Source organism: Triticum dicoccoides, chromosome 5A (genome assembly GCF_002162155.2).
Source record: "Triticum dicoccoides isolate Atlit2015 ecotype Zavitan chromosome 5A, WEW_v2.0, whole genome shotgun sequence".
Classification (NCBI taxonomy): Eukaryota; Viridiplantae; Streptophyta; class Magnoliopsida; order Poales; family Poaceae; genus Triticum; species Triticum dicoccoides.
The window spans coordinates 442,452,047-442,469,671 of record NC_041388.1 but is presented as its reverse complement, the minus strand read 5'-3'; positions in this window follow the sequence as shown (position 1 = coordinate 442,469,671).

The window sequence follows — 17,625 nt, the reverse complement described above, 5'->3', positions numbered from 1 at the left end:
CGACCTTGGTCGGTGCATTGACAAAGTCTATGACCACCTAGAGGAGATACAAAAGACTCGTGTGACACTTGGGTCTGAGCCGGAGCTTAGTTGGGGCCGACCTAGGCCATGGACCCCCCAAGATTTTGATGAACTTTTTAATACATACGTTTTTAGCCCACTCCAATAAGCAAGCAGTTGCTTCAGGGGCCGACAACCAGCAGGTATCGGGGGTTCTTCATAAATAAAAACTAATGGTCGAGGCGCGCGTCCTCCTCCCGCAACAAGGTGCAATTGCTTGTGCTGGTCTATGTTAGCAACTTCACAGGAACACTGAAGGAGCAGTCGCTTTCAATGGCATTTCTTACATATCTATTATCACGCAGCCGTGTGACATTTTTATGTGAAACCAGCAGATGACTATTGGGATCACCAACAACATGCCCACACCACAACAGCCATCAACGAGAACTATGTTCCAAGTAATGACCTAAACAAAGGCTAGAGAAAGGTATGTCTACCAGAAAAACAACACAAAAATTTGTAAAAAAAATAAAAGCAACAACGAAAAACTGAGAAACTAAGGAACAAGGGTATTTGCAGACTGGATAGTTGTGATCTTCTTTGAGCTGGCCGCTCAATTTTTTCTGCTTGGGGTGAATTTGTTGGAGTTGGTCCCGAGCAGCCGAGATTCCTCCAGGAAGTCGTTGCCAACCTCCAGACCAAGTTGTACGAGACGGATGACACGTCCAAGAAGGTATTTCTTGTAATTGGTGCTCGACGTGTTCGTGCATAGCTTGGGGTGGTAAGATTGAGCATGTCGTACAAAGTGTTCGTGGCGCGGTTGAGGAGGTAGAGTTTGTACTTGTTTTGGATTTCCCAACACTTCATGTCCAGCAGCTCCATCATGTAGTGCCCGGAGCGGAGGGATGTGTTGGGTACGTAGCAGAATTTTAAAATTTTCTACGCATCACCAAGATCAATCTATGGAGTCATCTAGCAACGAGGGAGAGGGGAGTGCATCTACATACCCTTGTAGATCGCGAACGGAAGCGTTCAAGAGAACGGGGTTGATGGAGTCGTACTCGTCGTGATCCAAATCACCGATGACCTAGCGCCAAACGGATGGCACCTCCGCGTTCAACACACGTACGGTTGGGAAGACGTCTCCTCCTTCTTGATCCAGCAAGGGGAACGAGAGGTTGATGGAGATCCAGCAGCACGACGGCGTGGTGGTGGAAGCAGCGGTGATCTTGGCAGGGCTTCGCCAAGCTCCAACGAGAGAGAGAGAGAGAGAGAGAGAGAGAGAGAGAGAGGTGTTACGTGGGGAGAGGGAGGCGCCAGAGACTTGGGTCCGGCTGCCCTCCCTCCCCCCCACTATATATAGGGTCCCTAGGGGGGGCGCCGGCCCTAGGAGATCCAATCTCCAAGGGGGGGGGGCGGCCAAGGGGGGCTTGCCCCCAAGTCAAGTGGGGCGCCCCCTACCCCTAGGGTTTCCAACCCTAGGCGCAGGGGGAGGCCCATGGGGGGCGCACCAGCCCACTTGGGGCTGGTTCCCCTCCCACTTCAGCCCATGGGGCCCTCTGGGATAGGTGGCCCCGCCCGGTGAACCCCCGGGACCCTTCCGGTGGTCCCGGTACAATATCGATTACCCCCGAAACTTTCCCGATGGCCGAAACTGGACTTCCTATATATAAATCTTCACCTTCGGACCATTCCGGAACTCCTCGTGATGTCCGGGATCTCATCCAGGATTCCAAACAACTTTCGGGTTACCGCATACTAATATCTCTACAACCCTAGCATCACCGAACCTTAAGTGTCTAGACCCTATGGGTTCAGGAGACATGCATACATGACCAAGACGACTCTCCGGTCAATAACCAACAATGGGAACTGGATACCCATGTTGGCTCCCACATGTTCCACGATGATCTCATCGGATGAACCACGATGTCGAGGGTTCAATCAATCCCGTATTCAATTCCCTTTGTCAATCGGTACGTTACTTGCCTGAGATTCGATCGTCGGTATCCCAATACCTCGTTTAATCTCATTACCGGCAAGTCACTTTACTCATACCGTAATGCATGATCTCGTGACCAAACACTTGGTCACACTGAGCTCATTATGATGATGCATTACCGAGTGGGCCCAGAGATACCTCTCCGTCATACGAAGTGACAAATTCCAGTCTCGATCCGTGTCAACCCAACAGATACTTTCGGGGATACCTGCAGTATACCTTTATAGTCACCCAGTTACATTGTGATGTTTGGTACACCCAAAGCACTCCTACGGCATCCGGGAGTTACACGATCTCATGGTCTAAGGAAATGATACTTGACATTGGAAAAGCTCTAGCAAACGAACCACACGATCTTGTGCTATGCTTAGGATTAGGTCTTGTCCATCACATCATTCTCCTAATGATGTGATCCCGTTATCAATGACATCCAATGTCCATAGTCAGGAAACCGTGACTATCTATTGATCAACGAGCTAGTTAACTAGAGGCTTACTAGGGACATGTTATGGTCTATGTATTCACACATGTATTATGATTTCCGGATAACACAATTATAGCATGAACAATAGACAATTATCATGAACAAGGAAATATAATAATAATCATTTTATTATTGCCTCTAGGGCATATTTCCAACAGTCTCCCACTTGCACTAGAGTCAATAATCTAGTTACATTGTGATGAATCGAACACCCATAGAGTTCTGGTGTTGATCATGTTTTGCTCGAGGAAGAGGTTTAGTCAACGGATCTGCGACATTCAGGTCCGTATGCACTTTGCAAATATCTATGTCTCCATTTTGAACATTTTCACAAATGGAGTTGAAGCGACGCTTGATATGCCTGGTCTTCCTGTGAAACCTGGGCTCCTTGGCAAGGGCAATAGCTCTAGTGTTGTCACATAAGAGAGTCATCGGGCCCGACGCATTGGGAATAACTCCTATGTCGGCAATGAACTCCTTCACCCAGATTGCTTCTTGTGCTGCCTTCGAGGCTGCCATGTACTCCTCTTCACATGTAGATCCCGCCACGACGCTTTGCTTGCAACTACACCATCTGACTGCCCCACCATTCAAAATATACACGTATCCGGTTTGTGACTTAGAGTCATCCAGATCTGTGTCGAAGCTAGCATCGACATAACCCTTTACGACGAGCTCTTCGTCACCTCCATAGACAAGAAACATATCCTTAGTCCTTTTCAAGTACTTCAGGATATTCTTGACCGCTGTCCAGTGTTCCATGCCGGGATTACTTTGGTACCTTCCTACCAAACTTACGGCAAGGTTTACATCAGGTCTGGTACACAACATGGCATACATGATAGACCCTATGGCCGAGGCATATGGGACGACACTCATATTTTCTCTATCTTCTGCCGTGGTCGGGCATTGAGCTGTGCTCAATCTCACACCTTGCAATACAGGCAAGAACCCCTTCTTGGACTGATCCATATTGAACTTCTTCAATATCTTGTCAAGGTATGTACTTTGTGAAAGACCAACGAGGCATCTCGATCTATCTCTAAGGTCCTTCATTGAAAAACACTTGTTCAAGTAGGCCTTTATGCTTTCCAAGAATTCTATATCATTTCCCATGAATAGTATGTCATCCACATACAATATGAGAAGTGCTACGGAGCTCCCACTCACTTTCTTGTAAGTGCAGGTGTAACGCCCTCGATGCGGCTATATCTCCCACGTGTCGAAGCACGACTTAGAGGCATAACCGCATTGAAAGCAATGTCGCAAGTGAGGTAATCTTCACACAACCCAAGTAATACAATAGGGGAAAAAGATACATAGTTGGCTTACAATCGCCACTTCACACATTTACATGAATAAAGCATTACAACATCCAAATACAATCAAGGTCCGACTACGGAACCAAAATAAAAGAAGAACCCCAAATGCGACAAGGCCCCCGATCGACCCCAACTGGGCTCCACTACTGATCAACAAGAACGAAACAACACAAAGGACAAGATCTTCATCGAGCTCCTCCTGAGCTTGGTTGCATCATCTGCACGGTCTCATCGGCACCTGCAAGCTGGTTTTGGAAGTATCTGTGAGCCACGGGGACTCAGCAATCTCGCACCCTCGCGATCAAGACTATTTAAGCTTATAGGTAGGGTAAAAGGTATGATGTGGAGCTACAGCAAGCGGCTAGCATATATGGTGGCTAACATACGCAAATGAGAGCGAGAAGAGAAGGCAAAGCACGGTCGATAAAAGTATGATCAAGAAGTGATCCTAGAACAACCCACGTCAAGCATAACTCCAACACCGTGTTCACTTCCCGGACTCCGTCGGAAAGATACCATCACGGTTACACACGCGGTTGATGCATTTTAATTAAGGTCAACTTCAGGTTTTCTACAACCGGACGTTAACAAATTCCCATCTGACCATAACCGCGGGCACGGCTTTCGAAAGTTCAAATCCCTGCAGGGGTGTCCCAACTTAGCCCATCACAAGCTCTCATGGTCAACGAAGGATATTCCTTCTAGCGGGAAGACCCGATCAGACTCGGAATCCCGGTTACAAGACATTTCGATAATGGTAAAACAAGACCAGCAAAGCCACCCAGATGTGCCGACAAATCCCGATAGGAGCTGCACATATCTTGTTCTCAGGGCACACCGGATGAGCAAGACGTCGGGTAAGCCAGCCCAGAGTTGCCCCTGGTAGCCTCGGACATCGCTCAGTTGGACCAACACTTAGAGAAGCACTGGCTCTGGGGGGGGGGGTTAAAATAAGATGACCCTTGAGTCGGCCGACTCAAGGGAAAGAAAAGGCTAGGTGGCAAATGGTAAGACCAATGTTAGGCCTTGCTGGAGGAGTTTTATTCAAGGCGAACTGTCAAGGGGTTCCCATTATTACCCAACCGCGTAGGGAACGCAAAATCCGGGAACATAACACCGATATGACGGAAACTAGGGCGGCAAGAGTGGAACAAAACACCAGGCATAAGGCCGAGCCTTCCACCCTTTACCAAGTATATAGATGCATTAATTAAATAAGATATAATGTGATATCCCAACAAGTAAACATGTTCCAACAAGGAACAACATCTCCCTGTTCCAACAAGGAACAAACTTCAATCTTCACCTGCAACTAACAACGCTATAAGAGAGGCTGAGCAAAGCGGTAACATAGCCAAACAACGGTTTGCTAGGACAAGGTGGGTTAGAGGCTTGGTTCAACAATATAGGAGGCATGATAAGCAAGTGGTAGGTATCGCAGCATAGGCATAGCAAAAGAGCGAGCAACTAGCAAGCAAAGATAGAAGTGATTTCGAGGGTATGGTCATCTTGCCTGAGATCCCGCAAGGAAGAAGAACGAGTCCATGAAGAAGACAAACGGACGTAGACGAATGGGTCCTCACAACACGACGTTATCGGAACCAACCCGAAGAAGCAAACACCGGAAAGAAGCACACAACATAGTAAACAATCATCACATAACATGGCATGATGCACAATCAAGTATGATGCATGTCCGGTTTAATGAAACATGGCATGGCAAAATGCACAAACAACAGTACAAGTTAAGTGGAGCTCAATATGCAACGACGGAACACCACATGAATTATTTAGTTCTCTCTCGTTTAGGTACTAAACAATATTAAATGTTGTTAGCATGGCAAGAGATGAAGCATAAAGAAACTACACATCTAGTCAAGGTTAAATGAGGCCGGAAGCAACGAACAACAAATCCGGAATCTCCTCATGTGCATATATTAGGTTAGGTCCTGTTCTGCCCTAAACCATATTTTAGAGTTGTTTAACATGCAAAACAAGTACACCATGTTAAACTAGGCATTTTTCTACCCCATTTACATATAAAGATTATTTAATTCGGAGCTACAGTTATTTAGTTACAAAATAAAGCATTTTAGCAAGTTATTTAAACAAATTTAAACAAACAACATTTTAAACATGGATGAAAGTTGCATATTATTAAACTAGACAAAGTTCTAAGCATTTTACATATTAAAATCATTTTAATCCGATGCACCATTTGTGAGTTATTAGATGCATGATCTAGAGGGACTTTTCTGCAAATATGCAGTATCTGGATAATAGACAAAACGTCCAGAACAGGAAAAAAACACATGCGGGCCGAATCTGCTAGCCCAACAGAAGGGAAAAGAGGCGCTGGGGGTGGCCTCACCATGGGCCTCGGCCCGGTCGGTGAAGAGGCAAGGCAGGTCGGCTGGCTGGGCTTGGCGCGGGATGCGGCCCACGCGTGCGAAGCAGAGGGGCGAGCGGCTCGAGTTGCTGCTGCTTGTTTCTGAAGAACAGAAACAGCAGCAGGGGAACAGCGACGCGATGCAGGGACTTGGCGAGGAGGGACTTGGACGAGGTGGCGGAGCCGAGGGACTTGGGCGCGACTCCGGCGAGGGTCTTGGGTGGCGGGGAGGACCGAGAACGGCGGAGATGGCCGGGACTCGACGGGTCTGGCCGGAGATGTGGTGGCGTCGGATGGAGACGAGGCGGGGAGCGCTTGAAGCTTCAGCCATGGCTCCTGTGAAGGTTCAGAGAGAGGGAGAGAACTACGTGAGAGGGAGAAACAACAGATGGAGGAAGGAGAAAGTAAGGGGAGGCGGAGGTGCTCATCTGCCGGTCACTGGCCACGCGAGGCGGAGCAAGACAGGGGTTCGGGCATGCAGCGCACGGGCGCTCCTGGCATCCGCGGCGGGGACTTGCTGTTGCTGCCGTCGGTGAGGCGGATCGAGCGGCGCGGCTGCCGGCGAGGACGAACAACAGAAGACCGGCCTTGGAGCGCTGGTGCTCGAGGCGAGGAGAAGGAGGGCGCGTCGGGGCTGTGCTGGATCTGACGGAGACAGCGACGAACGGAGCAGGGCAGCGGCATGAGCAGAGCATGAGCGGGCGGCAAGGACGAAGCAGAGGCGACCCGAGGTGACATGTGACCAGGGAGGCACGGCTCATCTCCATGGACGGGCAGCCATGGTTGCCTTACTGGCTGGCGGAGGGCGTCGGAAGGAGGTGAGGCTCGACGTGTTGGCTGGACGGCGACGGAGAAGACCATGGCGTCGAGCTTCGACGTAGGTGGTCAATTCCATGGCGAGGACGGGGCTCCTCCTGTTCGGAAACCAGAGAGATGGAGTGGTGAGAGACAGGGATGAACAAGAGAGAGAAACGGAGGAAGGGGACGGAGGCGCGGGTGCTTAACTCGTGGTCGCCAGCGGCAGGGTGCTCGAGGAAGAACCACAAGAGGTGGTGGAGGCCCACGCGAGGCTTGGGCAGAAGCTGGCTGTTGGCCCTGCGACGAGGAGCGAGCTCCTGCGATGGTTGGGGTTGAGGTTTCGGTGGAGGCTGGTGGTTTGGATCGGGAGGGATTCAAGGATAGGTTCGGTGAGGAATCCGAGGACGAGAGTGGCGGCGGTGGGATGGATGGGACTGATGGGACAAGGTCCCTAGATTTTAGGGTTAGGTCGGTTTATATAGCATGTAGGTGAAAGGAGAGGGATTTGGATCATCAGATCGAAATCCGATGGACGAGAATAAATATGCTAAGGAGTCCAATAAATAAAACGATGATATTTTGCAGATGTTTGGGGATGTTCCGGACCCAACGGTGATGACTATCTGGGTCGGGTCCGGGACATGCCACGGGCGCGTGCGAGTGTGTCTGGGCTCAGAACGGACAACGGAAGGAACTGGGAGAACCCGGGCGAATGCAAGTTTTTAAAACATGATGATGCAATGCACATGATGACATGACAAGATGCAACATGCAAGTGAATGACATGGCAACGACGGTGAATAACTGGAGGACACCTGGCACATCGGTCTCGGGGCGTCACAACACTCCACCACTACGAGAGGATCTCGTCCCGAGATCTAGAATGGCACCGGAGGAACAACGGAAGAGGAAAGAGGAGAGGTAAAACTAAGTTGCTTCATTGACAAACGAGTGAAACCGCGAACCTTGAAAGGTTAAGCCATTGAAAGAAGAATGCAACGAAGAAGAACAAAGTTGAAAGCACTCCGGTAGGGAAGAGGAACAAGGAAGAACAAATTCGGGCAGCACTTCGAATGAAAAGAAGGAGGATTAAATAAGAACTTGATAAGATGAGAAGATACTTGATGAAATCACCACACATTGCCTCTGGAACTATTGAAAGAATGGAACAAGGGGTAAGAAAGATCTCAGACAGCACTCTGGTTGAGAAGAGATGAAAGGCTTGATAAGGCGAAAAGAGCTTGAGCAAAAAGGACACAACACTCCAGTTAAACAAGATAGAGAAGGAATAAAAATGATATAAATTGGACAGCACTCCGACTGTAAATGAAAGGAATTGAACATGATCTTGACAAAACAAGATGATGGGTCGAAGAGAGCAACATCACAAAGCCTCCGAGAGAAAGAATCAAGGATCGATCATTGGAATGAAAGGATGGAGAAGAAAATGACAACTTCTACCACCAAAGAGCTTGGAGAGCACCCTTCCAATAAGGTTATAACGGAGTTGTTTGAAAAAAAATCAGCAACGAAACGAATAAACTTGTAGTGGGCTTATGGAAAACATCTCAAAATTATGCGGTGAAATTCTACCACTAACGGAAACAATAGATTGGATTGAAATGAACAAGAAGACGAGAAACTTATTTCACCGGGAGGATAAATGAAGAACTTGGATCATTTATAAGCACCATAATTGCAACAAACCTTCGGGAAGGCTTTAGGTGAAATATAACCCAAGATAACTCCAATGACGAGATTGATGGATTTAAAATATCTCATTCTTAACAACATGTGAATCATGAAACATGAACTCAAATTATCAAGAATGACATAATACCACCTCCAATGATACGGAAGAAAGAATTGCACTCTGGATTGCAAGATGAAGAATGCTTGAGCTCCTCTGAAAAGAATCTTGATGAACACTTCGAGAAGGAATTTAAATCCTTTATGAACCATCATATAGCGCCTCCATAAAGAACTCCGTTAAACAAAAGGATAACAAAAAGAAAGAGAAGTTGAAAACACAAGGTGAAACCTTGCGATGATTTAAATGGAGCTTCGCGACAAGATAAAGTGGAAGCTTGGAACTCTGGGAAAGAAAGATGAGCAAAAGAAACCAAGAATTTTCCCAATGAACCCCCGGAATAAGGAATCAATCGCTTGGATGAACAAGAATAAGAATTATGTTATGCTTGTCCTTCATCAATTAAATTGATGATAAACAATGGATTTGGCACACTACTTATTCCCGTTGCAAAGGATTGAAGAGAGATATAACATAAACTTGAGAAAGGTCTTCCACGAACCACCGGTAGGATTGGAAAGAACGAGTGAAAGATAAAGAAACATCGGGTAAAATTAGCAAATGAACGAAGATGCTAGCTAGGATTTAGATACATGAGAGCGAATAGATCATGAATTGATTAGAGCATATTTGAATGATGCACCGGTAAGATTAGGAGAACGATAACTGAAAGCTGGGAAAGAATAATTATGAGATGATGGGCTCCGGAGAATCAAACTGAAAATACTCTGAATTACTCCGGATGGTTGAAAAGAATATCTCACAATCGCAAATAATTATGAGAGGATGGCAACAAGCTAGAATCACGAATCTTGAAGAGAATGGAGCAAGATTGAGAGAAAAATCTTCTTCGGTCTTCCAAACTGAGAATGCCGACGAGAAATACCACCAAATTGTAGAGATACTCCGGGATGAAAATTAGAAATGTTGAACCAACGATGAAAAGAATTCGACAGATCTTGGAGAAAAACATAAGACTGATGATAATTCATTCTTACATCAAACTTCGAAAGGAATTTGAGAATACCTCCGGGAAAATAAGAAGAGTCAGGTAAGATCCTGGGAAAAGACCTGTGGGTTAGGGCCCACTCAAAAGAAACACCGTTGAAAAGATTACTTGAAAAGGAGAAAGCACCGGTTGAATTAGATGACTTGAATGAGATAACATCCTCGAAAGAGCTTGAACAAATGTAGAGTGGGAAACACGAATCTTCGAGATATCTTGAGCACTCCGGAACAATTGAATAGCGAGAAATGACTGAATATGAGGTGCACCGACAAGAGAAGGTATTTGAAACGAGGAAATGATATGATCAACAAGGCTTGAATTGGTTCCACCGGAGAAGAAAAAGAACGAATAATGATAACTTGAAGCTCCGTTAGTATCTTCTTGAGAATCACCGGATAAGAACATTGACGAAAAGAATGGAGAGAATTCACACGAATAAAAAGATACTTGATTAAGAAATCTGAGTCCTTGAAGAAACAAGGGTGGGAGGGTGGGAAAACAAAGACAACTTGGAACGGATGAAGCAAACACCGTTGAGAAGAACTGATAATTGATCTTGCATATGTTGAAGCGATCAGATCCACTTGAAGAGAAACATGCCGGTAGAGAAGGAATTTAGATGACAATCTCGATGATCAAGAAGGATTTGTATTCACATAGAAATATGAGAACACCACTTGGAAAAGGTATGGAATCAACATTTGACTTCGAAGCAACTCAAATGCCACAACTCAAAACAAAAACAAAGGGTTGGCTTGCAGAATAAGACGGAACAAACATATGATAGAGATTTCGTCCGAAGTTTTCGTGGTGGGGCCTACACGGGCTCAATCGTAAAGCACCATCATGTACAAGGCAGTGCACATGACATACGAAGCGTCCCCGAGTCGGCATAGCCAAGGACTCTTTAAGACACAACGAGACCACTGTAAAACCGACCGTGAATAGGCGGACCACTAGACGTCGAACCCCAAATTCATATCATACATCTGTGGGAAAGATATCCTACGAGCTACTTGAATTCCCACCTATGAAACTCCCGAACCTTTCCGGTTATGCAATCAGGTGTTGGGGATACAGGGGAAGCATAAAATCTCACCCAAAACTAACAAATCCTACATTCAGTTGTATCCATCCTTCAACACATAACCAAGAAAAACTTCGGAAACCATCTACCTCAACCTTCGAAAAACATCCGTTATACAAGTTATGGCGATACTCCTGAACTCTCGCCCCAGTACTGGGTGGCGTCGAGGTTATCTCACCAACAACTGCATAAAAGAGATTTTCGATGTCGGCGAAAACTAAACTCAGGTATTCCAGAACTGCAACGATAAAATTGTGACGACAACACCTCAGAGCTCAAATCCCCGGGACACTGCCACAAAACCCCTGACAGGAGGCACCAAGACAATGTTCTCATCACAAAACCATCGGAACTATTCCAAGATATCCGCGTGATCCTAAAATTTTTTTTAGTGAAATTTGAGAAGAGAAGAGTCAAAACTCTACGTCAGGATGCCTTACCAGAGCGATGAGGAGACTGGGAAGTAAAAAGAATTCCTAAACTCTCCAATATATATAATTCCTAAATGACTCAAAACATTTTTCTAGACTCAACAACGGCTGCTAAAAACGATCAAGCAATGGGGCTCCTAAGGTCGGGGAAGGCTCTGATACCAACTTGTAACGCCCTCGATGCGGCTATATCTCCCACGTGTCGAAGCACGACTTAGAGGCATAACCGCATTGAAAGCAATGTCGCAAGTGAGGTAATCTTCACACAACCCAAGTAATACAATAGGGGAAAAAGATACATAGTTGGCTTACAATCGCCACTTCACACAATTACATGAATAAAGCATTACAACATCCAAATACAATCAAGGTCTGACTACGGAACCAAAATAAAATAAGAACCCCAAATGCGACAAGGCCCCCAATCGACCCCAACTGGGCTCCACTACTGATCAACTAGAACGAAACAACACAAAGGACAAGATCTTCATCGAGCTCCTCCTGAGCTTGGTTGCATCATCTGCACGGTCTCATCGGCACCTGCAAGCTGGTTTTGGAAGTATCTGTGAGCCACGGGGACTCAGCAATCTCGCACCCTCGCGATCAAGACTATTTAAGCTTATAGGTAGGGTAAAAGGTATGATGTGGAGCTGCAGCAAGCGGCTAGCATATATGGTGGCTAACATACGCAAATGAGAGCGAGAAGAGAAGGCAAAGCACAGTCGATAAAAGTATGATCAAGAAGTGATCCTAGAACAACCCACGTCAAGCATAACTCCAACACCGTGTTCACTTCCCGGACTCCGCCGGAAAGAGACCATCACGGTTACACACGCGGTTGATGCATTTTAATTAAGGTCAACTTCAGGTTTTCTACAACCGGACGTTAACAAATTCCCATCTGCCCATAACCGCGGGCACGGCTTTCGAAAGTTCAAATCCCTGCAGGGGTGTCCCAACTTAGCCCATCACAAGCTCTCACGGTCAACGAAGGATATTCCTTCTAGCGGGAAGACCCGATCAGACTCGGAATCCCGGTTACAAGACATTTCGACAATGGTAAAACAAGACCAGCAAAGCCACCCAGATGTGCCGACAAATCCCGATAGGAGCTGCACATATCTCATTCTCAGGGCACACCGGATGAGCAAGACGTCGGGTAAGCCAGCCCAGAGTTACCCCTGGTAGCCTCGGACATCGCTCAGTTGGACCAACACTTAGAGAAGCACTGGCCCCGGGGGGGGGGGGGTTAAAATAAGATGACCCTTGAGCCGGCCGACTCAAGGGAAAGAAAATTCTAGGTGGCAAATGGTAAAACCAATGTTGGGCCTTGCTGGAGGAGTTTTATTCAAGGTGAACTGTCAAGGGGTTCCCATTATTACCCAACCGCGTAAAGAATGCAAAATCCGGGAACATAACACCAATATGATGGAAACTAGGACGGCAAGAGTGGAACAAAACACCAGGCATAAGGCCGAGCCTTCCACCCTTTACCAAGTATATAGATGCATTAATTAAATAAGATATAATGTGATATCCCAACAAGTAAACATGTTCCAACAAGGAACAACATCTCCCTGTGCCAACAAGGAACAAACTCCAATCTTCACCTGCAACTAACAATGCTATAAGAGAGGCTGAGCAAAGCGGTAACATATCCAAACAACGGTTTGCTAGGACAAGGTGGGTTAGAGGCTTGGTTCAACTATATAGGAGGCATGATAAGCAAGTGGTAGGTATCATAGCATAGGCATAGCAAAAGAGCGAGCAACTAGCAAGCAAAGATAGAAGTGATTTCGAGGGTATGGTCATCTTCCCTGAGATCTCGCAAGGAAGAAGAACGAGTCCATGAAGAAGACAAACGGACGTAGACGAACGGGTCCTCACAACACGACGTTACCGGAACCAACCCGAAGAAGCAAACACCGGAAAGAAGCACACAACATAGTAAACAATCATCACATAACATGGCATGATGCACAATCAAGTATGATGCATGTCCGGTTTAATGAAACATGGCATGGCAAAATGCACAAACAACACTACAAGTTAAGTGGAGCTCAATATGCAACGAGTTGCATATTGACGGAACACCACATGAATTATTTAGTTCTCTCTCGTTTAGGTACTCAACAATATTAAATGTTGTTAGCATGGCAAGAGATGAAGCATAAAGAAACTACACATCTAGTCAAGGTTAAATGAGGCCGGAAGCAACGAACAACAAATCCGGAATCTCCTCATGTGCATATATTAGGTTAGGTCCTGTTCTGACCTAAACCATATTTTAGAGTTGTTTAACATGCAAAACAAGTACACCATGTTAAACTAGGCATTTTTCTACCCCATTTACATATAAAGATTATTTAATTCGGAGCTACGGTTATTTAGTTATGAAATAAAGCATTTTAGCAAGTTATTTAAACAAATTTAAACAAACAGCATTTTAAACATAGATGAAAGTTGCATATTATTAAACTAGACAAAATTCTAAGCATTTTACATTACAAAATCATTTTAATCCGATGCACCATTTGTGAGTTATTAGATGCATGATCTAGAGGGACTTTTCTGCAAATATGCAGTATCTGGATAATAGACAAAACGTCCAGAACAGGAAAAAAATACATGCGGGCCGAATCTGCTAGCCCAACAGAAGGGAAAAGAGGCGCTGGGGGTGGCCTCACCATGGGCCTCGGCCCGGTCGGTGAAGAGGCAAGGCAGGCCAGCTAGCTGGGCTTGGCGCGGGATGCGGCCCACGCGTGCGAAGCAGAGGGGCGAGCGGCTCGAGTTGCTGCTGCTCATTTCTGAAGAACAGAAACAGCAGCAGGGGAACAGCGGCGTGATGCAGGGACTTGGCGAGGCGGGACTTGGACGAGGTGGTGGAGCCGAGGGACTTGGGCGCGACTCCGGCGAGGGTCTTGGGTGGCGGGGAGGACCGAGAACGGCGGAGATGGCCGGGACTCGACGGGTCTGGCCAGAGATGTGGTGGCGTCGGATGGACACGAGGCGGGCAACGCTTGAAGCTTCGGCCATGGCTCCTGTGAAGGTTCAGAGAGAGGGAGAGAACTACGTGAGAGGGAGAAACAACAGATGGAGGAAGGAGAAAATAAGGGGAGGCGGAGGTGCTCATCTGTCGATCACCGGCCACGCGAGGCGGAGCAAGACAGGGGTTCGGGCATGCGGCGCACGGGCGCTCCTGGCATCCGCGGTGGGGACCTGCTGGTGCTGCCGTCGGTGAGGCAGATCGAGCGGCGCGGCTGCCGGCGAGGACGAACAGCAGAAGACCGGCCTTGGAGCGCTGGTGCTCGAGGCGAGGGGAAGGAGGGCGCGTCGGGGCTGTGCTGGATCTGACGGAGAAAGCGACGAACGGAGCAGGGCGGCGGCATGAGCGGAGCACGAGCGGGCGGCAAGGACGAAGCAGAGGCGACCCGAGGTGACAGGTGACCAGGGCGGCACGGCTCATCTCCATGGACGGGCAGCCATGGTTGCCTTACTGGCTGGCGGAGGGCGTCGGAAGGAGGTGAGGCTCGACATGTTGACTGGACGGCGACGGAGAAGACAATGGTGTCGAGCTTCGGCGTAGGTGGTCCATTCCATGGCGAGGACGGGGCTCCTCCTGTTCGGAAACCAGAGAGATGGAGTGGTGAGAGACAGGGATGAACAAGAGAGAGAAACGGAGGAAGGGGACGGAGGCGCGGGTGCTTAACTCGTGGTCGCCGGTGGCAGGGTGCTCGAGGAAGAACCACAAGAGGAGGTGGAGGCCCACGCGAGGCTCAGGCAGAAGCTGGCTGTTGGCCCTGCGACGAGGAGCGAGCTCCTGCGGTGGTTGGGGTTGAGGTTTCGGTGGAGGCTGGTGGTTTGGATCGGGAGGGATTCAAGGATAGGTTCAGTGAGGAATCCGAGGACGAGAGTGGCAACAACGGGATGGATGGGACTGATGGGACAAGGTCCCTAGATTTTAGGGTTAGGTCGGTTTATGTAGCATGTAGGTGAAAGGAGAGGGATTTGGATCATCAGATCGAAATCCGATGGACGAGAATAAATATGCTAAGGAGTCCAATAAATAAAACGATGATATTTTGCAGATGTTTGGGGATGTTCCGGACCCAACGGTGACGACTATCCGGGTCGGGTCCGGGACATGCCGCGGGCGCGTGCGAGTGTGTCTGGGCTCAGAACGGACAACGGAAGGAACTGGGAGAACCCAGGTGAATGCAAGTTTTGAAAACATGATGATGCAATGCACATGATGACATGACAAGATGCAACACGCAAGCGAATGACATGGCAACGACGGCGAATAACTGGAGGACACCTGGCACATCGGTCTCGGGGCGTCACAGCAGGCTTCTCCATAAGTCTGCGTAAACCCAAATGCTTTGATCATCTCATCAAAACGAATGTTCCAACTCTGAGATGCTTGCACAAGCCCATAGATTGAGCGTTGGAGCTTGCACACCTTGTCAGCATTCTTAGGATCGACAAAACCTTCTGGCTGCATCATATACAATTCTTCCTTAAGGAAACCATTAAGGAATGTTGTTTTGACGTCCATTTGCCATATCTCATAATCATAGAATGCGGCAATTGCTAACATGATTCGGACGGACTTCAGCTTCGCTACGGGTGAGAAAGTCTCATCGTAGTCAACCCCTTGAACTTGTCGATAACCCTTAGCGACAAGTCGAGCTTTATAGATGGTCACATTACCATCCGCGTCTGTCTTCTTCTTAAAGATCCATTTATTTTCTATGGCTCGCCGATCAACGGGCAAGTCAGTCAAAGTCCATACTTCGTTTTCATACATGGAGCCTATCTTGGATTTCATGGCTTCCAGCCATTTGTCGGAATCTGGGCCCGCCATCGCTTCTTCATAGTTCGAAGGTTCACCATTGTCCAACAACATGATTTCCAGGATAGGGTTGCTGTACCACTCTGGTGCGGAACACGTCCTTGTGGACCTTCGAAGTTCAGTAGCAACTTGATCTGAAGTTTCATGATCATCATCATTATCTTCCTCCCTAGTCAGTGCAGACACCTCAGGAACAATTTCTTGAGCTGCGCCACTCTCCGGTTCAAGACGCAATACTTCATCAAGTTCTACTTTCCTCCCACTTACTTCTTTCGAGAGAAACTCTTTCTCTAGAAAGGATCCATTCTTGGCAACAAAGGTCTTGCCTTCGTATCTAAGATAGAAGGTATACCTAATAGTTTCTTTAGGGTATCCTATGAAGACGCATTTTTCCGATTTGGGTTCGAGCTTTTCAGGTTGAAGTTTCTTGACATAAGCATCGCATCCCCAAACTTTCAGAAACGACAGCTTAGGTTTCTTGCCAAACCACAATTCATACGGTGTCGTCTCAACTGATTTTGACGGAGCCCTAATTAATGTGAATGCGGCAGTCTCTATAGCATAACCCCAAAATGATAGCGGTAGATTGGTAAGAGACATCATAGATCGTACCATATCCAATAGGGTGCGATTACGACGTTCGGACACACCATTATGCTGTGGTGTTCCAGGCGGCGTGAGTTGTGAAACTATTCCACATTTCCTTAAGTGCGTGTCAAATTCGTGACTCAAATATTCTCCCCCACGATCTGATCGTAAGAACTTGATTTTCCTGTCATGTTGATTCTCAACCTCACTCTGAAATTCCTTGAACTTTTCAAAGGTCTCAGACTTGTGTTTCATTAAGTAGACATACCCATATCTACTTAAGTCATCAGTGAGGGTGAGGACATAACGATAGCCACTGCGAGCCTCAACGCTCATTGGATGGCACACATTAGTATGTATGATTTCCAATAAGTTGGTTGCTCGCTCCATTGTTCCGGAGAATGGAGTCTTGGTCATTTTACCCATGAGGCATGGTTCGCACATGTCAAATGATTCATAATCAAGAGACTCCAAAAGTCCATCTGCATGGAGTTTCTTCATGCGTTTGACACCAATGTGACCAAGGCGGCAGTGCCACAAGTATGTGGGACTATTATTATCAACCTTACATCTTTTGGCATTCACACTATGAATGTGTGTAACATCACGTTCGATATTAAATAAGAATAAACCATTGACCAGTGGGGCATGACCATAAAACATGTCTCTCATATAAATAGAACAACCATTATTCTTAGATTTAAATGAGTAGCCATCTCGCATTAAACGAGATCCAGATACAATGTTCATGCTCAAAGCTGGTACTAAATAACAATTATTGAGGTTTAAAACTAATCCCATAGGTAAATGCAGAGGTAGCGTGCCGACGGCGATCACATCGACCTTG